Source organism: Giraffa tippelskirchi, chromosome 1 (genome assembly GCF_054371585.1).
Source record: "Giraffa tippelskirchi isolate mGirTip1 chromosome 1, T2T-mGirTip1v1.2.pri, whole genome shotgun sequence".
Classification (NCBI taxonomy): Eukaryota; Metazoa; Chordata; class Mammalia; order Artiodactyla; family Giraffidae; genus Giraffa; species Giraffa tippelskirchi.
Genome location: NC_137275.1, coordinates 135,350,193 through 135,377,986, shown reverse-complemented (window position 1 = coordinate 135,377,986; position 27,794 = coordinate 135,350,193). Strand labels below are relative to the sequence as shown.

Sequence of the window (27,794 nt, the reverse complement as noted above, 5' to 3'; positions counted from 1 at the left end):
GAAGGAAACACTCATTAAATAAGTTCCCTGACAGTAAAGACTGTTGGCAAACTGAGAATTTAATAGAAGCAGTTTAGAAAGCAAGAGAGGAAACAGTACAAAGCAGGTGAAGTGACATGATTTTTGAGAGATCTGGTTTGTTCTGTCGTGTTTTTTGGCCTTACTTTCAGGTCAATTCAGGTGGGTTGCCTTGTCTGCACCTCATTGTCTCAGGGCTGTACATGTCACATGGGAGAATCCAAGTAGAGTTCAGTTATTTCTGGCTTTTGCTTATCAAAAGCTTGAGCGTTTAAGAGAATCAAAAGTGTTTGCTGAATATAAAAAGGATAAAAGAGCATCTGAAAAAGCAGAGTGGAAGTAACGCAAAAGAAGAAAAAGTTACCCTCAGGCTTAAGTGTTTCAACTGGGCTGACTGAAGAGAGGCAGGTATGGTGACAGGACTCCAGTTGCTGAGCAAAGGTACCCACAGAGTCGTCAGGTGGGCAGCTACCCAGAATAGCCAAGCCACCGACATGAGGCCCTCAACACAGGGTTTATCGAACAGCCTCAGTCCCCAAGTCTGACTGGTGAAAACTGCGGGAACTATGCAGAAGAAACTATGGATATTGCAATATCTGCACAGACAAGTGGCTATTTTCCACATTTCTTTCCCCTGAGACAGCATGGTGCAGTGGAAATCTGGGGGTCGTGGTATTGAGGCAGGAGGTAAATGCCCCCCCCCATCCCGGGGTAAAGCAATTGGAATTTCATTCCCTATGGATGGAAACCCCAAGACGAGAAACCAGGACAATTAAGGGAGGAGGTGAGGCCCTGCCCAGACCACATATCTGTCATTCCCTTAGTCAGGAGACCTCCTTGACCACACTTGCAGAGAAAGTTTCCTTGGAGGTCAAAGGGGGAGTAATGTCAAGGGATGCTCTACCCATACACCTTTGCGGTAGAAACCAAGAGAGGTTGCACACACGTGGCAGGATCCTGAGACATAGCAAATAAATAGATTGTGAACCAGGCAAATCAAAATGACTGGCCAAAGGAAAACCAAGAAATGTTCCATGTAAGTGATTTAAACTGCCACTAGGGTGCACCTCAGGGGCTCTCCCTGTTGGCCTGTTTGTCTATCTGCACATCCTATACTCTTTTTCCTCTTAATAATTACTCTTCTTGCTTCACTACTGTCTTTGTGGAAATTCTTTTCTGCAAAGCCGAAGGGCCAGGGTCCTTGTCGCTAACCACTGGTATAGGGGCTAGGATTCAATGCTTTCATGGCCACAACCCAGTCCCATTCTCTGGCTGGGAACCCAAGCACTGATCCAAACCAATGCAGGCTGAAGCCACTTGAGATCAGCATAACCTGCAGAGCTAAGGAGGGATTCACATTCTAACAATGACTAAAGTTCATCTTTTTCCAGCCTGTGGAAATACAAATTCAGAATACAAATTAGGTGCGCTACAAAAAGTAAATTTTAGCACTCCTGAGATTGAACCTAAGATCCATACCTAAAACAAAAGTTTATCTTGCTTAGAAGGGACTAACTTATAGGTGTCTGATCCCTACCCCATTCCCTTAATGCCTTTCTCATAAGATATGTTTTAAAAATTAATTATTACCCTAAATGCAAATCTGATTATACAAGATCTGTTTAAAATCCGTCCACGTCCTCAAGATAAAGCCCAGACTTATTTGAGTAGTTCCTCATAGCTTCTCTGCATCAATGTCAAGGTTTTCATTCCTGCTTTGCCTCTATTCATTCTGTGCTACAGGCATGCCAGAAGACTGGCAAGTTGACAAACACAATTTGCACTCCCGATAGCTCTTCTCTGCTTTGACCATCCTTCACTTACTTACCTCTTGTGCACCAGAGCTACTCTTTCTCCTGTGTGTCAGCTCTTGAGTCTGCCTGACTCATATTCATCTTTCATAAATTGACTTAGACCTCCACACTCTAGAAACCCTCGCTTGAATTCCTAGGAGAATGGTTGGTCCTCCTGTGAGCTCTTATCTCATCCAGTACTTATTTCTATGATATCCCAAAGCACAACGCTTGGCACATGGCAGTGCTCAGTAAATATGAAATATTCTAATACCTCTTGCAAACCAGTTCTGTGACCACATATTCAAGATTCATTTTCTCCAAGTAATCAAATAAAAGCAGGACACTGACTGTGTGGTGAGATTCTGAACAGCAGAAAATCATGGAATATCAGAATTGCAAGGGACATGAATCATAGGATCTGACTGCCACCCAATCTTCTCCAATCCTCTTTCAAGGCAGAAGTATCTTTTATCTTTATACCTCAGGACCTAACATAATGTTAGTATATAATAGACACTCTGGAAATGATTGAGAAGGAAGTAAGGGCAGGAAAGAGGGTAAAGATGAGGAAAGGAGAAGAAAAAGAGATAAGATGAGCAGAGAGAGATTGGGATGGAGCGAGAGGTTTTAAGTCCTGTGGTTATTTAATGGCACATTTAGGACCAGGCTTCATTCTCTCTGACCTCTAGCCCAGTGCACCTTCAGAAAGTCTTTGGGGAATAGAAAATCACCTGTGAGAAGATGTTTCTTGGCAATATTACTCTACAGCTTTTCATTATTCATTGTTTTAGATTCAGAACACTCCTGTCATACGAATGTAGGCAATTAAATATTTTCCATCTGAGCCATTCCGTCTTCTGGCAGAACTCAGATTGTTTAATAACACTGAGGAGGAAGAAAACTCCTGGAATTTCATTTTTCACAATAAATTAGACATGTGGTGATTTAGATTAAACTTGCAGTGTCAAATAAACTGCCACCATGTCCCCAGACGTATACACTATGGTATGGATGTCAGATCCTTTTTAGTAAGTTTTCAAAATGACTCTCAAATATGTAAGGACATCATTCCGGATTAAATGACAGTTCTGAGCATGAGAAAACCCTAAACAGCATTTATAGGAGTTAGCGACACTAATATAAAACATTGAATAACCGTGCCATGCTTAATTGGCAGTTCTTTCATTTCCCTGTAGACAGCTCGCTGTCTCTTTCCTGTTTAGAAGCTTGTTTTACAACACCTCCATGAGCACTTCTGCCTCCACCTGGACAGGTACAATCCATTTTGTCTGCTGGTGAGTTTCTCACCATCACCATCACACAAATTTGCAATGCAAGGACAGACCAGTTTGCCTGATTTCTTTCCAATAAAGGTGTGTGGCTGGGATGTGGGACTGCACTTTATATGACTGTGCTTAACCACCCAGTATTTTGTCAGGGGCCACACAGTTTATAGGGGAAAGTGACGAAAAATGATGACTCGTGTCAGAGGCATGGTTCAGTATAAAATCTCTTTTCTAACTGTGGGCTTCCCAGGTGGCTCAGTGGTAAAGAATCCGCTTGCTAAGGCAGGAGCCTCAGGAGATGTGGGTTTGGTCCCTGGGTTGGGGAGATCCCCTGGAGGAGGAAATGGCACTTCACTCCAGTATTCTTGTCTGGAGAACCCCATGGTCAGAGGGGTCTGGTGGGCTACAGTCATGGGGTCACAGAGTCAGATACAACTTAGCGACTAAACAACAAGAAGAAGGTTAGGTTGCGGAAACACAAGGCTAGAATATAACTGATTAGCAAGTATATTATTGGTCAATGATGTCAAATGCAAAAGGGTTTTAGGCTGAAACAACACTGACAAATAAAGCCAATACAAACTAAATAAGTGCTCAAGAAAATAAAAAGCCTGGAGGAGAACCTGTCAATATGACGGATTTTCATGAAGCAAGACTGTATAATATTCAAGATATATTTTATGAACACCCATTCCTTTTTCTGGCAATCCCCAAATCATTTTTCCTTAATTTCTGATATAGCATAGTTCTCAGAACCCATCATTTTAACATCCTTCCTTGTAGCCTAATCTCTTCCTCTCTATAGTTCTTGTTCATCTGATTCAATACTGGAGACAAACTTTCACTGTAGATCAATCACAATATTCAGATTCTTCATTCCATCACTAGGAATAACAGTCACCACTGATTGAGTGCTTAATGTATTTAAAACACTATGCTAAGCATGTTACAGAGATTATCTCACTTCATATTTAGAGAAATTCAATGACATAGGGACTTTCAAATCTTTACCTCTATTCAGAACTTCCTGAGTTTCATAATATTTTCTCTAGTTGTTTAAACTCCCTGCCCCAATGAAACCTTCCTCTAACTAAGCCTGTTTTCCCCACAGCATCCTAAGCTAAGTCAAGAACCAGGGACCTACTCTATTCTCCCATCTCATCCCCTGCCTAATATCCTTACAAAGCTTTACAAATGTAAAGATACTTCTCAACAATATTATTTATTCTCCATTTTCATTGATATAGCTTTAGTTTAAACCCTAATTACTTCTCTCATACATAATTACAACTTTCTGATATGCGGTTTACTTGCCTTTAGTTTACTTCTTTCCAAACTATTCCCCACATTACTGTCAGAGGGATTTTTCCTAAAAGATAATTCTCAACATGCCACTTCCTCTGGTTCACAGGGTTCCTCCTAAGCTTTCAGTTTAAGCCCAAACTCCTCTGCAAGATTTAAAAGCCTGTGAGTCTCTAGCCTCATCCACTGATTGCACAAGAATGCTTTATTAGCCCATCACTAGCCATCTCTAAACATATTTCTTGGTGTGAACAAATCTATTCCTTCTGCTTTCAGACATCAGCAAGATGGCAACAGGAGAAGACAATACAGTGTATGCTACGTGGACAAAAATCTGACAGGGTATATAGAGTAGGGCCACACATAGGCACCAGTGATTTTATGAAGATATAGAAATATTTTGGGGGCAAAGAGAAGGGGAGAGCTGACAAGAATATAATCGTTCTTCCTAGCCAATGTGAAGATTTGGAGAGAAAAATATATTTAGGTCTCTGAAGATGCCAGCTTTTTTAATAGGTTCCTGAAGCATGCCTTTTCTTTGAATAATTTTTGGCCCACGCACAACTTTCAACTCCTATTACATTACTTTATGCTGATCAACATGGCTGTCTTTCAAGAGAACACTATCCTACAGCAAAACGGAACCTAAAGGCAGAATGCCCAGATAGCAGCAGTCATTTGCAAATAGACAATCTAATGAGTCTCTTAGAAAGAGACTCTAAATGACTAATGCAAGCCAGAAGGGTCCATCAGATAAATGCCTACTTTCCTGTATCTTCTTTAATTGATTCCGACTGACACAGTGATTCAAAACTTTGATGTTAAGGGCTTATGTCTCTTCCATTCTGTCACAAGCTTTAAACAATTTCATGCTGAGTATGAAAAATATGATATTTTCTTTATTAAAGGAGAAGGAAATAATTTCAATTGTTAAAAAATACAGATATCTTTTACTCCATATATTTGTATTTGGTATTCCAGTGTACAGTTTCACACACTAAAATAAGGAAAAATATCTTCCTGTAAATTTGCTCCTGGTAACAAAGGGTTAAAAAGGTAAAACAATAAAGGTAAGACAAAGATTTCAATTTGTTTTGAATTCAATTTAAAGTTTACAGCTTGATATTTATATGTTTTAATCTCAAATTGCTTCAATTTTCCCAGTGTTTGTTCGAGGGGTGATTCAATTTCAGATTAGTTCAGATTGCCTTGGTAATGGAGCTATTGTCTGCTGAATAAGTTCATCATGATAACAATGAGGTTCATTTAAAGGGGAATGTTCTCTGTTTTCTGCAATCTGAGATTTGATACTGGCTTTGATTTGGGCAAAGAATTCTACCATTCCTTTAAAGTTATCTTTCTTTAAGAGAAATTGTGACAAAAATCCAAGAGAATGATACTCATCACTATTAGTATCGAGGCCCGGGGCTGGCCACACCAAAATGTGCCTCAGTGGCACATTGCTTATTTTGAATTCAAGTTAATTTAGAAATGGCTAGTGCAAGAAGAACACTCTGACCTTCCTCTTTGTCTCCCTGAAATCAGGAAATAAATTTCTCATATGAAAGGTATATACCTTGCATATGAGGTAGAAGGACACTCTTATCACCAGAGACATGGAATTTGAGTCTAGAATTCTATATGAACAAACCTCAATACTTCTTTAATTTACTACCCCAAGGCCAAACTGTTTATATTCTTCACCAGTTAAGCATCTGAATCTTAGGTTTCTTTGTCCTGTCAATTCCTCACAAATGCATCATGTCTTTGTCTAAAAAGTATAAGAGCTGCCTGATTTGGCCACTTCTTTAGGTTCCATTTTTATGAGACATCTTTCAATGCATGAATTAAAATTTGTTTGTCTTTTCCTGTTAATGTGTCTTGTGTTAAGTCTTATTATTAGTCCAGCCATATGAATTCAAGAAGCTTTGAGGAGATGACCACCTCTCCAAATCTGGTTTTTATGGTTTTTAGTTTTTTTTAAGTACATTTTTCCCAAGATTAAATACAAAAAAATAACATACAAAAGAGGATATACTAAATATTATGACCTAAAAATTCCTAGGAGACATTTTCAGCAACTGACATTAAGAAAGGGATTAACATATTAAACATGATGAAAGATTTAAATTTTTTGAATGTTCCAATAGCTTTACAATTATGAGGACATTCAAATGTGATAACAGCATATCCTACCTCTCACTTTTTTTTTTAATTCTTACTGGTAATCTCAAAAATGGAACTGTCAAAACATTCTGTGTTAAAAAGGGCTCTTGGTGCTCCTGTTATATGACCTTTATTTTTTTTCTTATTCTATTTTGTGGCTCTCCTATAGTTAAGATTTAGAAAAAGATTTTGATTGGGATAGTAGGAAAGAAGCAATATAAAAGTTAAATAATGCAATATGATAAACCGTGATGTATACAAACACTTGAACTCCTTTTTTCATATGTATATAATAACTAAGAACACTTAAATCTTAATATTTTCATATACATAATGATGGGAGTCAAAATATGCATAGTGAGAAGTTTATTCACATTTATTTGGCAAAAATCAATCAGCAACTGTATCAAAATTAAGTTAGCTAAATAAAATTAAGTTCTGGAGGCAAACAGGATTAATTATAATGTGTGTATGTGTGACTTTTTAGTCTTTTAATCCCCATTATTGTTTTAACATCTTTGAAAGTTATTTCTTATTGTTAAGCTTTCTGATTACCTTGACTCTATACTCAGGAAACCTGCTGAAATAAAGGTCAGGCTGAAGTACCTTTTTTTTTTTTTTTTTAAATCTATCAATACATGGGAAATGAGGGACAGCCAGACTTTGTTAGAAAACAACAGAAAGCAAGAGTGAGAAAATGGTATGGTGCTCAATATGAATAAGATTAATACTAAGACTTATAAGTTTCTTTCATGGTTTAGTCCCTTTAACTAGTCAATAAAAATCAGTTTTCACAATATTTCTATGAATATCCTTCAGGAGTAAATTCAATAAAATCATTAGGAAACCAAACTTCTCCCACCATCTGAAAAGAACGTCATTAAAAAAGCCTTATGTTCAAATCCTTTTTTGAATGACAAGTCAGTAGTCAGAACAAAAACATACATAGGAAAATTCCAAAGTAAAAAATTGACAATGGTGTCGAGATGTCTTGTGAAAAGTCAGTGATTTGAGTGAGTATAGAAAAAAGTCACCAAAATTTGATAGTGATATTGATATTCATGACTAGAGTGCAAATAATGGATTTCTTTAAGTCATTTTAGTTAAGTCTTGCAAATAACCTTCTGAAGAGAGCAGCAGACATATCATCATCACTGAATAGACAGTGAAACTAAAGCTCAGAGGAGTTAAGCTCTTTGCAGATGGTCACATGGTGTCAGGATACATTTAACAGGAGGCTTCCTGTGTGCTGTTTTCAGTCTTGCATGAATTCTATGTTCCTTAACAGCACTTGAATACAGGTGCCAGAGAGCTGGCAAGCCCGCTTTCGGCTTTCGGGGATAATAGAAATTCATGTATCTCATTCGTATGGAAATTCCATATGGTGAACAGCAGCCATTTACAAGTCTCCTCCTTTCTGATATGTAAAGTAACTTTTACAACCCCCTCTATTGAGAATGATTCTAGCATCTGGCTTTCTAGATGACTTGTTAGATTTTTGATCCCTATCTCTGCTAAATAGGGCTATCTTGTAAGAGTATATATATGCCCACAATATGTTGAATAAATGCCTTTGTTCCACCAGAGCACTGGTCCCTGTGTCTTTCCTCATTCTCTCTCTCTCTCTCTCTCTCTCTCTCTCTCTCTCGCTCTCTCCCTCTCTCCCTTTCAGGCTGCTTCCACGGAGCACAGGTGTCCACCGTGTCTACTTATTTGCTCGGGCTTTCAAGACCTGTTCGAGAGGGCGCCTTGAACCTACGTAGACGGTGCTAGCTCTTTGTCCTAGAGTTATATTGGCATACTGTGTAAACCTGGGAATATCAGCCTCTTTTCTTCCTTCTTTTACTTTCTTATCAGTTGACTCTGTACCCGCAAGTTCCGGTCCATTAAAGGACCACAAAAACATGGAACCAAACTAAGGTGGAATAACAATGAGTTCACTGTTTAGAGATAGTAAGTTTCCTGTTTGACCTGACTTTCTTAATCTATTTTTATAAAGTTAAAATAAAAACTATCACCAAATGTGTTTTAAGAAGGTATTAATGAGATAATGTATACATGAGGTTTGACATATTATCTGACATATAAACTATTATTACTATCATTATCATCATGATATAACTAGTCTGTCACACATGAACACACTGTATTTGTCAACTAGGGCTATCATAACAAAATACCAGAGATTCAGTTCAGTTCAGTTCAGTTCAGTCGCTCAGTCGTGTCTGACTCTTTGTGACCCCATGAATTGCAGCATGCCAGGCCTCCCTGTCCATCACCAACTCCCAGAGTTTACTCAAACCCATGTCCATCGAGTCGGTGATGCCATCCAACCATCTCATGCTCTGTCGTCCCCTTCTCCTCTTGCCCCCAATCCTTCCCAGCAATAGGGTCTTTTCCAATGAGTCAACTCTTCACATGAGGTGGCCAAAGTATTGGAGTTTCAGTTTCAACATCAGTCCTTCCAATGAACACCCAGGATTGATCTCCTTTAGGATGGATTGGTTGGATCTCCTTGCAGTCCAAGGGACTCTCAAGAGTATTCTCCAACACCACAGTTCAAAAGCATCAATTCTTCGATGTTCAGCTTTCTTCACCGTCCAACTCTCACATCCATACGTGACCACTGGAAAAACCATAGCCTTGACTAGACAGACTTTTGTTGGCAAAGTAATGTCTCTGCTTTTAAATATGCTATCTAGGTTGGTCATAACCTTCCTTCCAAGGAGTAAGTGTCTTTTAATTTCATGGCTGCAATCACCATCTGCAGTGATTTTGCAGCCCAAAAATATAAAGTCTGATACCAGAGATCAGGTGGCTTAAACAACAAAAATGTACTTTCTCACAGTTCTGGAGACTATAAGTCCAAGATCAAGGTTCTGACAGATTCTGTTTCTGATGAGGGCCTTCTCCCCGCCTTGCAGACCAGTATCTTCTCACTTTATCCTCATCCAGCCTTTCCTGACACCTCTAGTGTCTCGTCTTCTTCTTTTAAGAACACCAGTCCTATTGGATTAGGACCCTATCTTTATGACCTCAACGTTAATTAACTCTATAAAGGGTCTATGAGGGTTAGTGCTACCACTTACAGATTTTGAGGGAGTGTTGTCAGTCTATAATAGTCTGTCCTTTGCCACCACCCCCTTCGATTCATTTTCTTCTGGCATGCAAAACACATTCACCCCATTCCAACTGCCCCAAAAGTTTTAACCATCTGCCAGCATCAACTTCAAATCCAAAAGCTTATCTAAACATCATCTGAATTGGTGAGACTCTAGGTACGATTCACCCAGGGACAAAACTCCTCTCCAGATATGACCCTATGAAATCAAATAAGCTATGTGCTTCTAAAATACACGGTGTCTCTTTTGATGTCTCACATACAGGGTTATCTTTACCGATTAACTAAATACCATATATATGAGTTAGTATGGGGTCGCACAGAGTCGGACACGACTGAAGTGACTTAGCAGCAGCAGCAGCATATACTGTATTGGTGTTTTTCTTTCTGGCTTACTTCACTGTATAACAGGCTCCAGTTTCATCCACCTCATTAGAACTGATTCGAATGTATTCTTTTTAATGGCTGCGTATGGCGAGGGAGATGGGAGGGTGGTTCTAGAAGGGGAAGACATGTACACCAATGGTGTACATGTCAGTGTATGGCAAAACAAATACAATATTGTAAAGTTAAAAAATAGATTAATAAACTAATTTAAAATAAAAAATAAAAAAGACAAAACAAAACACAGAAATAATATTGTAACAAATTCAATAAAGACTTTAAAAATGAAAAAGAAAAAAAAAACATGGTGGAACAAACAAAGGATAGACATTAGCATTCCAAAAGAGAGCCATGAGAAAGAAGAAAGGGGCAAGGGGCTCCAAGCAAGTCCAAAATCTAGCAAGGCAAATTTCATTAGTTCTTAAGGCTAGAGAATAGTCCTTTTCAGCTTTATGGTCTGCCCTCAGGTGCAGCTGGGTGGAGTATCAGGTTTCAGTCCCACTGGGACACAGGCCTTACCTTTTCTGCCCTTCAGCCATGGTGGAGGCCCTACCCCTTTGGCCACAGGTGGTAGCCTTGTCCTTGGGGTCTAGGCTGATCTCTGAATCACCCTTGGGGTCATCATTCTTCTCTTTTCTTGAAGGATAAGGTATGTTCACAGCAAGATATTGGAGAGCTCTATGGTCTGGTCCTATAGAAGCCCAGAAGCCCAAAATCCTTTCTCTATTTCATAGGGTGATTTATTCCCTTTTGTCCAAACTGGCAGTCAGTGTCTACACTGATATAATCCCATCTGTATTCTTGACTTCTGCTGAGATACCTGTTGAACTCCATGGATAATCTCTTCATGAAGTGATTGTCCAGCCAAATCCTTGGTGTTCTTACCAAAACATGATTTCTCATTTTTTACAATGTGGAGAGGCAGACAGTATTCCAAATCTTTAAGTTCTGATTTCTTTCACTTAATTATTCCTTCTTCAATTCATCTCTCTCCTCTCACAATTTACTGTAAGTGGTATAAACTAGACACTATAACATATATTATACTAGTCATATCTCCATGACTTTGCCCATTCTGGAATATATACCATTAATCACTAAGACATGTTAGGCAGAAACTGAACCACCAAGTAGGGACTAATGAGCAGTAGGACACTGTGCTCCATCATATTTATGTAAAGACAGCTTATATTTAAAGACAAAAAACTGCGCTTTTTTATCATTATCTTCCTACACTTTAGTAAATTCTACCTGTGTAACTGTATCCCTTTGATAATTCCTTGAGAACACATAAGGTGCAGAAACAGTAACCATGGGGGTGAGTGAGGAGGAATGCCTTAGTTGGAAGGCGGCTAGAAGACCCTAAGAGGGCTGACAGTGAAGACTGTGACATACACGGAGATCATTCATTCTTTCCTTTGCTAAGACCTCACTCAAAAGACCTACTATTCATTCGCCCTTGAGGCTGAAGCCATTTTTCACAATTGGCTTCCCCAGACTGCTACATCCTATTATAAATCCCCTATTTTCCAGAAATGCAGAAGAACTTCCTATTTCTATCATGCCATGTTCTTCCATACCCCTGGGCTGCCATGCTTTCTCATATATTTAATTATTGGTTTAATGCTCCCTAAAAGTCTCTCTCCTGTCTGTAAAGACTCATACTACCAGCACCAGATTAAATGACTTACTCCCTGTGCAGTCTTCCCTAATACATCTGAGCAGTGGCAATCACTCCTCCCAACTATGCCTTCATAGAAGTTTACCTGTGATAATATAACTGGTTATTCATCCATAGGCTTCCTTCTCCCACTCACATGTTAGGTCTTGAGAACAGAAATTTATTTTACTAATTTCTCTATCTTCAAAGCTAAGTATAGTATCTGGTATATTGTTGTTGTTTTTTAGTTAAGTCATGTCCAACTCTTTTGCGACCCCATGGACCCCATGGACCTCACCAGGCTCCTCTGTCCATGGGATCTTCCAGGCAAGAATACTGGAATGGGTTGCCATTTTCTTCTTCAGGGGATCTTTTCCATACAGAGACTGAACCTGCATCTCCTGCTTGGCAGGCAGATTCTCTGCCACTGAGCCACCTAGAAGCCCATCTGATATAGAGAAGGTACTTAAGAAATGTGTGCAGGATAAATGAATGACCTCAGTGCTTTCTGTCCTCACTGTTTTAAATGTTTTTCTGAGACAAGAGTTGGTGTTTACCTGTACTGACAAGGTGTTTACCTGTACCAACAAGAGTTGGTTTTAAGACCAGTAGTCCTCTACAAACCAGTCTAGGATAACTGAACCAACTTCTGTTTCAGCTTTATTAAGAATTAAATTCTCTTTATTAGTGCGACCCAGCATTTCTCGTGGCTATGTTTAACTTGTCAATAGCTGCAAAACTAAACATTTTTCACTCTGCATGAGATCAATATAATTAGAAAAATCATTTATGAAGTACTATCTTACATTTCATAATTTCTCCATTGCCTTGTGTCTGCCTCTGCTGTGGGTCATCATCTTCCCCTTTAGACAATTACTAAAGACTGCAGTTTCAAAATCTTCCTTGTTGCTGGTTAGCTATTTGCCAAAACTGTGTATTTTCTTTCCTGAACAGTCAGGTAGGTTCTATAGCCCATCCTCCATTGCACTGGAGAGTTTTCTAGCCAAAGGAACTTGAGTGAAAGTATGAAATACCACTTCTGAGCCTGGACCACAAAATGCCTTATGTTTTCTTATGTCTGTTTCACTTCTGCTGGCTGAATGAAACTAAACAGGATGGTTCTGGAAGTCACATTTTGAAACTAGACAGCCATGACATGGAAGGAGCCCAGACCTTTGAATCTCTGCTCTAGTGAGAGCTGACCCAGTACCAGCCATTAAAGTTTTTGACTACAAATGACTAAAATAAAATTCTACTCTGTTCAAGCTATTAGACATCTTGGGGGTTGTTTGCTATTGAAGCTAGTATCATCTTAAGTAACATAGCTACTTTACTTCAGTCGTATGTCAAGATATTCAACAAAATTGGAGTGGCTAATGAAATAAAATGGCCCCTAAAACTTTATATGTGTATATGTGTAAGAAATCAGAATGGGGAAGGAGGTTCTGTGGGGCTCTGGCTAGTGACTGCTATAACTATGAAGGATTGCTGACAGGCCTCCCATTACTGCAGACTGCTCCTCTTTAACAGGCCCTTTTCAGGCAGCCTATGCTCCTGTTGTTTGCAAAATTTACTTTGAATATACAATGTCAATTATAGGCCCTGAACATGTCAAGATTTTGACAGGTGTCTACAGAGTTATGCAATTAATTTTATTTATGCACTTTCTGCTTTAAATACCCCTGAAAAGAAGAAAATTGTCTAATGCACCTTAAAAAGGGACACTCAAATTTATCTCTTCATCCCAAATTACTGCCCCCCCCACCCCCGCAAATGCACACACACAAAACAAACAAAAAGAGAGAGAGAGAAAAGAAAATGGAAAGAAAGAAAGGAAAAAGTAAAGTTCAGGGAAAATAAGCCGATTTAGTAATGGAGTTTAGTATGGACATAAAATAGCTCAAGTATCTTGAAAGTTCTCAAGCTAGTCATTAGCTGCAAAAGCTATAAAAAAGTTCAGAGATTGTGACCAGTGCCAGAGAAGGCCTGACACTTTTTTTGGATTCTAGGGTAGCAGGGCATTTGTTAGCATCTAGATATACAGATTTAATTATGCTGCAATCACAATTTTACTGTCACTCTTCAAAATTGAGATAAAACACGCTTTTCTCTTATTTTCAATGATCATGTGATATAGCTTGGAGTAACAGATAATGACAACACCACAAGTGCCAAGGAGGCACTTACATGGTAAGGATGCTGTGTAATTAAATTACCTAATACTGTGTGATAAACCCAAACAAGATAAAGTAAGCTCCCCAAATCAGAAAATAAATTTTCAAAACTAGACAAACATGTATAAACATAACAGTGTAAATGCTCTCGTATTCTCAAGAGGTAGCCAAAACTCATCATTTTGCTTTCTACATTAGGATAAAATTTTTATTCATTTATTCATTCATTTAGTACACAAGTCCTAAAACCTATTATAAGCATTAAAAAAATTTAACTCAGATAAAATTAATCATCTACATACTATCCATTAATTCTTCAATGAAAAAAATGGTAGCAAAATCAACTAGAGAATAACAACATTGCAAAACACTTGGGTGATATTTATTTTCAAAGGTTGACCACTAATGTCTGCATTATCCAAAAGGCAAATATCCAACACCTCAAGAACAAGCCTGAAAATGCTTGAAGGCAGGGGATGTGGGAAATGATGGAGACTGGGAATATGTTTCCTCTTATTCACTCTCAACAGCTTCCCAAAGGAACAATACTCGGGAGGAGGTCTTTAAGAGTATTCATATTTTTCTTTGAAATATTTTTAAAACATGCATACACACATACACATACTACATACTCCCACACCTTATTAAAGTTGACATGAAACACACATTTGGCACATGTCTGTATACTTACAAAGCATATAATATCTGGGTTATTATATAATTGATACATTAAATATATGTTCCCTAAAACCTTGGATATATAGATACTTGAAGCTTCCATCTTATGGAAAGGAATCTGAAAGAAGGTCAAGTTCCATCTTATAGAAAGAAATCTTAAAGAAGGTCAAGGTAGATGAATAGAACATGGGTCTTATAGCAGAAAACAGTTAGATTAAGGCAGTAACCTTGCCTTAAGCTTGTCATCTGAAAGAAATAAGGTGCTCCCCCTTCATTTCTTCTTTGAGCATCATTAGAAGTAAAGACATGAGTAAGAAACATACCTTTGTGCTATAAAGTGAAAGAGGAACAACTGTGAAAGGGGAGGTGGAAAAACTAGAATTGGCAGATTATAAGTGGAATCTCAACTAGACCACTTTTAAGAAAGAGCATATATGGAAACTGAATATTCAGAAGTTATTTCCTTGAAAAATATCTGAATCTGTGTATCATATTCACTATTAAGTTATGGTATACTATAACTGAGAAGCAAGTGGAATCAGTGATGGGATTCAACAGCAAGAGGCCAGTTTATGAACAGCATTCAACTATGGCTACAAACCAAAGAGTTCTGCAGCAAGAACTGCTGATTGCCTGGGCTCTGACATCAGAACCACCTGGGTAGGAATCCTTGTCCAGTCTCTGCCATTAGCTATCAGTGACATTATGGAAAAGTCATATAATCTGTCCAAGTCTGTCTCTTCACGTTTTTGCATTCAATTGAAGTAGAATCTCCAGCAAACATTTGCTGATCTTAGCCCTTCTCCCCCTCCAATAACACTGAACAGCTGCCTCCCTGCTACTTAAGTTTCATATTATTATACTTAAAAGTCAGAGTTTTTTAAACTTATTTATTTTCTCTACTAGAGAATGAACAACTGGAAGGCTTATTGATACCTTCCTTCTGATTTCTTAAAATAACATCTGGCACAAGTAAATGCTAAGTCAGTGACTAATGTGTATGGTCATTATACTTATCTCAGTAGTTTAGCAGGAATTAAATGAGATACTCTGTGTAGACCATTGAGTTGAAATTGCCAGCAAGTATGCTCAGAGGTACAAGAAGCCGTCAAGGGAGTAACAGAGAGAATGAAAAAAAAAAAAGAAAAAAACATTGCCTTGTAATAGACAATCAACCATGAGGATATTTTAAGGCACATACCAAGCATACATTCTGTTAGTCAGAAGGTGCACAAACTGTATTATTAAAAGGCAAGATAATAACCCGCGGGATCTCAGTCTAGTGCATGTGTGCGAATACAATCATCAAACCAGTTTTTTGGTAGGGAGCATTCTGTGTCCCAGAAAGTCTGTTAAAGATTCACTCAAGTCTAAATTATGAAGCTAGGAGAACACTATGTCCATAAGACACCACGGCTTTCTTTGGATATGATGAAAATAACTATAGATTTAAAATCTTCTCTAAAATAAAGATCCAAGCAGATGTACTAAATGTGAACAAATTAAATTTAGTTTTGTCCTGAATGCAAAATGAGAATAGATCAGGTGAGGCAAGGAACAATGAAGAAAATCTTACAGGCTGTAGATTTGGGTATTGTTATCTAGGTATCAGAAGCTTAAGAAGTCTACTTAATGTAAGCTATAGAAAGTTTTATTTGGATAGCCTGATGTGCTAATGTGCGTATGTGTGTTTTAAAATCACTTTGAATGTCTTTAAGCAGGGGTAGGATTCTGAAGTTCATCTCAGGGTTCATCATTTGTATTGTCTCCTATGTGCTTCCTTCGTATTGTAAATGCATAAAAGATAAACGCAGTTGCAAAGAGACTTGAAGACAATGACAAATTTATGTATTTCCATGGAAGAGGATGGGCTGAAAAGAAAACAGATCTAGAGGAAAGTGGTCAGGAAAACAGTGTAAGGAATATGACGAACAAGGTGAGATGCTACAAAGTCTAGATAAATAATACCTAGGGCAACCACCACAGTGTTCTTTATTTGGAGGACCTGTGCTTTTTTTCAGGCTAAGATTGACTTCCCAAAGGAGTCATAGTATGCCAGGCATGCATGGCTAACACATTTATCAAAGAACGCATTAATTCATTAGGGTATCTCTTCCACCATGTAGAATAGCTTAATGGTGATGGCTAAACAAGCCTGTCTATCTTTTATACAAGGTTTAGCAGAGAAGCTGTCCTGGACTGTTTGCTGTATAAATTAAGCCAGAAATTCAGGTTCCCATGTTGTTCTACCTTCAGACAATTGTCCTTTTCTGCACAATACAAGATGGTTCACCAGGACATCCCATCCTATGTTCATTTGCCAAGCTACTAGAGGAAGAAGGAGGAGAAGCACGTATACGCACCCTTTAAGGATATGACCTGGACACAGCCCACATTACTGTAGTTCACGTCCCATTGGAGAACTTAAGATACCTAGCCAAACCTAAATAAAGAGGAGACTGGCAGAACTGATGAAAATCAACAAGTATGCTGGTAAATAACATCAAGGATCTATAGAAAATGCTTGAGAAATTTTTATTCCAAAAAAATTTCTTTCTGAGTAGTTTTACAGAGCAGATGAAATAGGTCTGTTCCACTGATGCTTTTCACAAAGTCCAAATGAGCAGGTGATGGTGAATTAAGTACTCAGAGGCTTAAACAAAACAAATACAGGCTGACTGTCCCCATATGTGCTTGTGCTGCTGGCTGCCATAAAATAAAAGTCTTTCATGACTGGAAAATTGAATTATCCTAGGATTAGGAAGCAGATGTAGCAGTTGCATACCAACCTGGTGCCAAGATTGAGCTCTGGCCCTATCATTTCATAACTTCATGACTTGATGAGCCAGTAACTTCCATAAATCTACTTTTATTAATCTGTAGAATGGGGATGCTAACTACTGAGAAGGGCTAGAATAAAGATTTGATAAACTAACACAACTGAAAGCAACTGGTTATTAGAAGGTTTTCAGTAAACATTAGCCCACTCAGAAGTCCTGTTGTCTTTAACTGCAACAGTATTTTGTAATCTATTTTTCTATCAACTTCTTACATGTTCTTGCAGACACTTTAAAACTTGAGAACTATTGGCCTAAAGATACAAATATGGAAAAGCTCATGAAAAGGCGTATTTTTACAAGTAATATGTTCAAACCTAATTTAACTATTTGTTTCCCATGGCTTAATAATTTGTGAATAAAATGTTTATTTTCCTGGCTAGGCAAGCATGTCCAAGTTGATGCTTCCTCATATGCCCCCTGCCCCCTTTCATGAGTCAACTCAATCTTTTGAACGAATTTTGCTCTATTTTGGAAGATTCCAAGAAATTCTTGATGAATATTTGGGAGAGTCCCAAGTTGCCCAACCCAGAAGCAGATCCAGCTAGAAAGCTGCCATTTAAAATCATCAGCAATGTTCTAAGCAGTAGATGATGTACACATATTTTTTGTGAACTTGAAAACATATTCAATATAATTCTTCTGATTCTCATATAATGATGAATACTACTGAGATTAAAAGACGTTAAGTAACTTGGTCACTATCTTAAAGTTAGCAAGACATAAAGGACATCTCTGGTTATTACCAAGAAAAAGCAACAATAAATGAGGGCCTAAGCAAAGAACACCATCCCTAAGAAACAACAACTTTTTAGCTCAATCCAAAACTGGATTCAATGTGGGAATGTGGGATTATTTACTGAAGAGTCTCTGTTCAAATGCAAAACTCTTGAATTGAGAAGTAATACACCATAGGAGGCACATGCACCATTTTGCAGGTGTTTTCAGAATGTAAACTAATTGAAAATAGCTTAGTAAAGAATAGCATAGATTCCATTCCCATAGTGCTTTGGGGGGAGTCTTTGTCTATTTATGTTGGAGAATCTAGACTAAGACCCTCACTGCAGTCATTAATTTTATAGGCTCTTACTCCACTATAAAAAAAGGGAAAATACACACTGGACCTCAAGGATGACTGAAGACTTCTTCTCAAAATCTCACACAGAAAGCTGTTTGTTTTTATTACTCCATTTCATGCCATACAAAGCAAAAATGTAATCTTTGACTGCAGGTGCAGTATCTGTTCCCACAGAAATGTTGCTGATCATTACCAACACAGAAGCAAGACTCTGAAAGCATGAAGCCTACAAGAGAATGTTTTATAGATTGCCAAGGTGTCAATGGTGAATAGCCCAAGCAAATCTGACTCACAGGGGCACAGTGGGCATCCAGTTTGCAATTACTAGGGAAAAATCTGTTTGGAAATTTTCAGGTAAGAAAGTTAGATCACTAAATCGAAAGGTACTGCTGAATACCTAGAGCAAGTGAGTCTGTGTATTGCCATTTATAAATGAATGTACCTGGAGTTTCATAGAATTCTAAAGGCTTCAATCAGCCATCTGCAACTGCCTCAATCAATTCTATATAAATAAAATACTTTTGAGACTATCTTTAAAGAATGTTGAATGAAGAGAATCTTTTGAACATTAAACATTTCTTTAATGATAAATCTTTCTGGATAGAACTACAACAAAATGATGGTTTCTTTGATATCTTTTACATCGTAAGGTCTATTAGTGTGCCAGGCAGAATTACAGGTGCTTTCCATGTGTTATCTCTTATTTCAATGGAATATTGCAACAACCTCCAAGTATAAGTAACAAAAAATGGAAGAACATCAACTTTCTTGAGTTATATACCAATTACCCATAAAGAAAGAAACAGCATCGGTTCGATTAACCAGTTGTCAGCCATGACAGGGTATTTGTACAAAGGAAGCCTACAACAGATTTTCATTTTATAGCAAACGTGAATAGGAAAATTACAGCACACATTTTCCAAGTCAGTTTTTCTATAACTTTCAATTTCCTTGAAACACCATCATCTGGGTAACTAGTAATGACTTACAGAAATCTTTCTCTTTTTAAGTGTAGTGGAAATATAAAAGAAATTCCTTCAGTTTGGTTTTCTATCTGAGGGAAGGCATTTATGACTCTTTTCTAAATAGCAGTGTAAAAGTTGAGAGTGTTGCCTTCACTATATTAATCCTTTGACTCCTTACCTACCACAAATGCAACAGGCAGCATGGCAGCAGAAAGAGCAGAACATAGAGACATAGCACTCTTGTGTCATTTATTAGCTGTGTCATCTTGGACAAGGTTTTAATTTCTCTGAACTTCCTTTTTCCACAACTGCACAATGAGGATATTACCACCTACCTCCTATGGCTATTGTGTTGACTTATTAAGTAATATATATTATGTACATATACACAGTAGGAAATTAATAATAACACATTTGAGTTTCCCACTCCTCTTAAGGAAACAAAAGTTTTGTTGTTCAGTCACTAAGTTGTGCCTGACTCTCTGAAACTCCATAGACTGCAGCATGCCAGGCTTCCCTGTCCTTCACTATCTCCCAGAGTTTGCTCAAATCCCTATCCATTGAATCGATGATGCTATCTATCCATCTCGTCCTCTGCCTCCCCTTTTCCTTTTGCCTGCAATCCTTCCCAGAATCGGGGTCTTTTCCTATGAGTTGGTTCTTCGTCAAACCAAAAATAATCATGACAAAATAATATAAAAAGCTGTTTTCAAAACCCAAACTTATGCACTGGGTTACATACCGCCATAACTTATTTTAACACACATATACACATCCACACCCACACCCACACATTTCTCATCACATTCTCCAAAAACCAATCCAGTATATTAAGAATCATTTCGTCTTACCACAACATGAAGCAATTTCAGCGCGAATGCTCCAACTTCATTTGGGATACTTCACATTCAAGGGCTCTACATCTTGAAACATTCTCCAGTGAATTCTCTAAATGAAATGAAACAAAAACTCTTGGGAATATGGAAAAATAAAACTTAGCTCCTTCCAATAGTGTTCATCTCAAATTTCTCATGTCATTTTCCATCTGGCTGCTTTTGCTCCAATTCTGAAAAAGATCACATATGTATTTCTAGACTGCAGATTCACAATCTCATCTGATGTATCTATCCCAGATGACAATATTGCTTGCATTTTTGGATAATGAATTTCATTCTGTTTGTTTTTGTAAGCCAACAGATATTCTTAAATAGATATAAGAAAATAATAATTAGGATATAAAAAAACTTTCACATCAAACTGAGTATTTTTACTCAATCTGTTTCAAAATAAATGATCTAAATATTAGTAACAGCATATAAATGATAAGAGAAAGTATGACAGCAATAAAGTTATAGGAACTGTCAGAGGAAAAAGATAATTTAAACATTATAGCTTTTCTCTTTTTAAAATGCTTGTGCATGTCCTTCTAAAAGACGAATGGATAAAATAAAACCATCATATGATAATGAAACATATTTATTCATGCCCATAATCACTTTTAATTATTATGAAAAGTATAAAACTTTATATATATGTATACTGTTGTTGTTTAGCCACTAATTCATGTTTGACACTTTTGAGTCTTCATGAACTGTAGCCCAACAGGTTACTCTGTCCATGGGATTTCCCAGGCAAGAATACTGGAGTAGGTTGCCATTTCCTTCTCCAGGGGATCTTCTTGACCCAGGGATCAAACCCAGGTCTCTTGCATCTGAAATATATATATTCTGGAATCTCTGGTGGCTCAGAGGTGCTACAGTCCATAGGATCACAGAGAGTCAGACATGACTGAAGCAACTTAGCATGCATGCATGCAGTGGTACAGAATTCACCCACAATGAAGGAGATGCTGGTTCAGTCCCTGGTCCAGGGAAGATCCCTTGGAGAAGGAAATGGCAATCCACTACAGTATTCTTTCTTGGGAAATCCCATGGACAGGGGAGCCGAGGGGGCTACAAGTCCATGGGTCACAAGACTCGGACATGAATTAGCAACTAAACCACCACCACCATATATACTCTAGACTTGACATTTTGCAAACTGAAACCTCATTCATAAATTTATGAGGTATTATGCTGTGTCAAAAGAATTTGGTAATTTTAATGGTCCCTATGCTTATGTATCTTTTTCTTTCTCTCTCATTCTCTCTCTGTCTCTCTTTCTCTCTCTCTCTCTCTCTCTCACAGACACACACACACATACTTTAGAAGTCAAATTTACTGTAAAAAAAAATTACAGATAATCACATAAAATACAATTAAATCACATTTATTCATCAGCCCAGGTCTATCCTTTTAATAGCTATGTTGGTTTCATTACAATAGAACCATCTACAAAAAATTAAATAAAATCTTGGTTATGCAAATCACACTAATGAAAATACTGAAAACCTGATTGTGTGAAACATCTCAAGCTTAAAGAGGCATGTCATAGTGATCAATTTTAAATTAGTCACTTTAGAACAAATTGTGTTGCTTCACTCTCCTGGTGGCTTCCCGAATTTCTATTTCTGCAAAGAACAGTAATTACAATTGTACTGGGTGGAACAAGTGAATCTCTTCTCTCAAAATCTAGATATGAAAATGAATCTACTGGGCCCAACCAATAATATTGACATCTCAAGTCCTCTTGACAGGTTCACTTCACAGACTGTGAAGGAAGCAGAAGGCTGCTCTAATTTCCCTCTCAACAGAGGCTAGATAAGCATGTTGTCAGTTTCTAAGCTATTGTCTAATAGCCCAAAGACCAGCTTCTGTAATCTGCATTGAGATTTCAGGGCTGGGTCTCTGCATATCACAGGGCCAGCTGACTTCCTATGAGGCACTGGAGAGAGCTTGATGGGGGCAAGAGAAAGGCCAAGAGGGACTTACTACATCCTGTTCATTTGCTCTCAGTATTACCTTTGCAATCATTCTCTACTCTCTGAACAGAAAGCAGTTTCTGTCCACAGATTTGTCAAGGTCATCTAGAATTGGCTCCCTCTGTCCTCTCAGAGGTGTCAGCACTGAGCTATTGGCATCCCCTCTGAAAGGTCTTGAGTTTATGTGTCCTAAAGCCTATACACTGAGTTCATCATACACCAACACTGCTTGCACAGTACCACCTCCAAGAAATATGGACCTCAGAACCACAGGGTCCCTCTTCAAAGCTCCTAGTAACCTCAATTTTTCCTTTAATTCCCCAAACCCTAAAGGTAGAGCTTCTTTCCATAGACACTGTCTCTATATAGCTCTGTCTCTTTCAGTACCCCAGCAGCTGTTTAACCTCTCCTTTATTTTACATTTTTTTGTGTTTAAACAATAGGAGTGGCTTCTATCTTCCCAGACAGACTCTGTAATAGAACATATATTTTATTTTTAAGAGTTTCCCTGGTGGCTCAGATGGCAAAGAATCTGCCTGAAATGCAGGAGACTCAGGTTCAATACCTGGGTGGGGAAGATCCCCCAGAGAAGGGAATGGCTATCCACTCATCTTCTTGCCTGGAGAATTCCATGGACAGAGGATCCTGGCGGGCTACAGTCCATGGGGTTGCAAAGAGTCAGACACAACTGAGTGACTTTCACTTTTAATTTTAGGTTGGAGGATAAAAGAATCTAACATCCCTTGAGATGTTTTCATTTATTTTATTATTTAATCTCCAAAAATCTCTATGAAACAGGTATGGTTAGCACAAGTATTTAGGTTAATAAAGGGTGGTAACGTTTATTGAGTTCTTATAGTTTGCTGTTGTCTTTCCATATTTTATTCTATTTAATATTCATAAAATTTCTGAAAAGGGAGCATATTAGATCCACTTTATGGATGGAGAACTGAACTTGAGGTTAAATTATATGACACATTTTTGACAAGTAGGTAGCCCTAGAATTGTAATATATGTGGGTGTGAACCCGTGTGAATAGTATGGAAGGTTTCCCTTCCCTTCTGCCATGACCCAGAAGCCACACTGATTGTTGACAGAAGTAATCAGAGATGTCCTGCACTGAATGAGGACAGATTTTTGCATCTGCAGTATGGAAGAGAGCGGCCTGGTGCTTAAAATACATTGTCAGTGCTTTTACTTTGCCACTTATACACTCGAGTGGGTATGGCCTGGAGAAACTTAGCATATATTAAAAGAAAGAGACTTCAATATATAATTTCCCCCCTAACCATAACAATGTATGGCTTCCTGTGTCTGAGATGAGAAAGCATTAATTTTTCCCAAGCTGAGCACCACTGATCTCTAATACTCTCACATCCAGATTACTAAAAACACAGTAAAGATCCACTTGGCCTTTAAATACAAAATCAAAAAGAACTATTTCCTAAGTCTTTACACTATTATTGTGAAATATTAGGAGAGATGCAGTGCTATATTCATGATGTGAATAATTCAAGCAGTGGTTAAAAGATGAAATGACTCGATGTCACTATTAGTGTTCACAATGCATGAGATGATCAAGGGAGAGTGGTGAATATTTTGAGGTCTCAAATCAGTCCATAACAAGAACATGGTAGTTCTGAGCTGCTGTTCTCCATTATGGAAACAAAAGGTGTCTTGGCATCTGGTACCTTCAGGGACACCTTAGGCTGTATGAGACTGGATGTAACTCTGGGTAAAGATGGAAGAAAATGCACTGGGAACAAGTAATGTCTATCAGTGTCAGCTGTTCTGATGTCAAACAATAAAGTAAGATTTCTAAAAAGTGTGTTCCTGCCTATTCTGGTGAGTTTTTAATACTAACTGGGACCTGATTTTCCTTTTACTAAAATTATAGGCTTTTGTCTTGACATTTGCACTGTTTCTTTATCTGTAAAGTTATGGGGTGAAAAGAAAGTGTCAGTTGCTCAGTTGTATCCAAATCTTTGCGACCCTATGGACTGTAGCTTACCAGACTCTTTTCTCCATGGGATTCTCCTGGCAAGAATACTGGAGTGGACTGCCATTTCCTCCTCCAGAGGATCTTCTGACCCAGGGATTGAACCTGGATCTCCTGCATCGCAGGCAGATTCTTTACTGTCTGAGCCACTAGGAGTCCTGGAACCAGAGTGCTATTTCCCAAACTATTCTACATAAGGCCTATGCACCAGAAGATTCTAAATTAACTCATATACTGAAATTTGGAAAATACTGTATAGTCTCTGCATCTTTTTTTGAGATTCAGAATACCCTTATAATAGTAAACATTATGAGGATCCAACAATGAAAACTTTAAATAATGTATAACTTGTTTGAGCACAGAGTCTTCTCTTCTTTTCACACTGCCATTTCTTGGGATGACTGCATTGCTCTGAACACAGTTTGGGAAATGCTGAACTGGTGCTCCCTGAAATCCCTTATGACATCGGGATTCTGTAATTCCAAGCAGAGGAGCTGTTTAATACTATAGGACCAAATGGGATTTTGTCCTAAAATAGCTCTAGCTGATTCTGTATTTCAGGTGTTTAGAGTAAGCAGATTCAGGAGCCAGTGGCTGAAGGGCATGGAGAATGGCCCATGATTCATATTCTGGATGCAGTAAGCATCATATTAAAATACTGTGTGTGTGAAGCATTCCCTGGGAGGTACCCTTTTCTTACCACCACTTAATTTCTAGGTCAACGAGCACAAGGGGAAATTTTCTTTTGCAAAGATCAAGGAACAAAAGGAGGATCACAGAAATGAGCTAACCACCTGCCAAGCAGTGTAATGCCAAATTGCAACATACACAAATGGATGCAAGTGAAATCTGGCAGAATCAGAAAGCTTTACCTTGGAAGAAAACCAGAAAGAAAATGCTGTGCCTGAAGTAAACGTTAATGTTTTACCTTATGGCCATGTTCCTCCTTTAAGCTCAGCATCCCCTAGATTCTCCTTAAGTTTATGATTCTAGTTTGACTATTGTCTGCCTTTTACAAGTGAGGCTTCCCAATTTCAGGCAGCAATAATAAAGTCCATGCTTATCCATCTCCCTATACCGTTAAGCTTTAGAGGATAAACTCTGAGTTTATACAAGTATAGCAGCTTCCATTTTCAGAGTACAAACTACTTTTTCACACTTTTTGTTGTTTTGATTGGTTGTATCACTTTATGTGAAAAGACCCCAAATCACACAACAGAGGTGAGTCTGGGAAAATAAGATTTACCTAAAGATTTTAACATTTAGGGAAGAACACATTCATAAATCACTCTGCCCTAAAATTTCCACTTACCACCATAATCCAAATTTCACCAATTTGAATAGAAGTAAAGATGCTACTGGTCATTTATTAAGTACCTGTTTTGTTCTAAGCAGTATACTAAGTTCTTAACTTATAGCATCTTAATACCTATAATAAGCCTATGAGGCTGGTGCGACTATCATAGCCATTGTATCAATGGAAAAACTCAAATTCAGAATACATAAGCTTTCTCAAAGACACACTCCTTTTAAGCGGCAGATCTTGTAATCAAATCTAGGCCTGTCTGATTCCAAAGTCTAAATTCTTAACGATGCTGTTCTGTTGCTAATTATTTTTGACACAATGTAATCAATGCATGCATGCTCAATTGTTCAGTCATGTCCAACTCTTTAAGACCCCATGGACAGAGAAGCCTGGTGGGCTACAGTAGCCTGCCAGGCTTCTCTGTCCGTGGGATCTTCCCAGAAAGAATACTGTAGTGGGCTGGCATTTCCTCCACCAAGAAACATAGTAGTTTTAAAAAAAAATAAAATAAAAGACGAAACATTAAGACCCATGTCATGCAATCTGTCTGTACCCTCTGTATTTAATACGGGTTGGGTCCTGGGAACTACAGTTGAGTCTAAACACTGTGATGGAATTGACCTTCGTGGTAGGATGCAGAGATAAGGAAAACCTTAAGATTCTGTTTAATGGTGACCCTCTAATAAAGAGTCGAGCTGTCATTATGAGCAAAGCATCTACCCAAAAACTAGGCAAGAAGACAACACATGAGACCCAACAATGGAAGCAAAGACAACACATGAGTTCAGACAATGGGATCACAGGAAGTACAATATAGCAAAGTGTGAAAGGACAGCAAGAGGAACCCAGAAAGATCTCCTGAGGCAGTGGAGAGAGAGGTGCAGATGACTTAGAGAAGAAGTCCCCTATATATATGAATGAGTTCCATTCTGAGAGGGTGTTCATATGTCCAATTTGTTCATTAAGTCCCACAGTTAGCCTGGTACCCAACTATCACAATCGGCTATATAGTACTATAATGTAATAGGTTCATAACACTTTTCACATAAATAATACATAAAAACAAACACAAAAAATAGAGAAAAAATTTTAATCTTATGGTATAATATCTTGAAAACTACAGTAGTACTATACAACAGCTGGTATACAGGGGCTGGCGTCGAGTGAACAGGCAAGAAGAGGAGTTACTGACCAGAGGAGGGAGTGGAGGTGGGAGATGGTAGAGCTGAAAGATCATTAGAAATAGGAGATGGAGGGCAAGCTGCAACAGCGCTCATGCCTGACATCGATGGAACACACGTTCACATCTCCGAAAGTTGGAAGCTTGAAGGTTTCTATGTAGGGGATTTGCTGTTAGAATGCATACAGCCTCTCCTATGTGAGGAGAATGTTCTTCAAAATGCCAGGTAGATCTGACCAGATTAGACCTTTCATCATGCTCACTCACTCAGTTGTGTCCGACTCTGCGACCCCATGGTCTGCAGCCCACCAGGTTTCTCTGTCCATGGGATTCTCCAGGAAGAATACTGGAGTGGGTTGCCATCCTCTTCTCTAGGGGATCTCACCGGCCCAGGGATGGAACCTACGTCTCCTACTTTTGCCAGGCAAATTCTTTACCAGTGAGCCTCAAGAGACAAGGAACTAAATGTCCTCATCATTCATATTCATGTTCTCTCCATCCTCCCCCTTTCCCTCCTTTCTTCTTTGTCTCTCATACATACACTGAACAATGAACCCTGAGATTCAGTCTATTATTTAAATTGCTATTTCCTATGCTTTCACATACACGTATATACACACACACATATGTGAACAATAGTTGCCTAATCTGCTTATGCCAAATTTTGAAAACCAACAGAGTTCTTTGATTATTTATTTACAAAGGTCTACCATTTAATGGCAATTTTCAAAACCTGAAAGAGTATAAATGTCATCTAGAGTAGTGAAAGATAGAAGACATTTTGAATTTTAGAGCTCAGATTTTTAATAGATACCAAACCCTAAAAGCTGCAATTATGTGATGGCAATAACCATGTGGGTAAGTATAGCATACATCTCAAAGATAATAATAGACATGCTCTTCCAAGGATATTTTCAATGCTAAATTTTATATTTGAAACAAATGAATTTTAAATCTTTAATGCTGGTATTAAGATATTTAGCA

The 27,794-nt window shown here is 38.2% G+C and overlaps 1 protein-coding gene across 2 annotated transcripts in view; it reads right to left on the bottom strand.

The window, feature by feature from the left end:
* Positions 1 to 27,794, bottom strand: part of LINGO2 (leucine rich repeat and Ig domain containing 2) — a 1,356,204-nt gene that overhangs the window by 1,062,765 nt on the left and 265,645 nt on the right. For both annotated transcript variants that reach the window (XR_014055954.1, XM_081497697.1), the window contains one exon: positions 20,317 to 20,413. The gene's annotated coding sequence lies outside the window, so the exon portion shown is untranslated. The remainder of the gene's footprint in view (positions 1 to 20,316; positions 20,414 to 27,794) is intronic.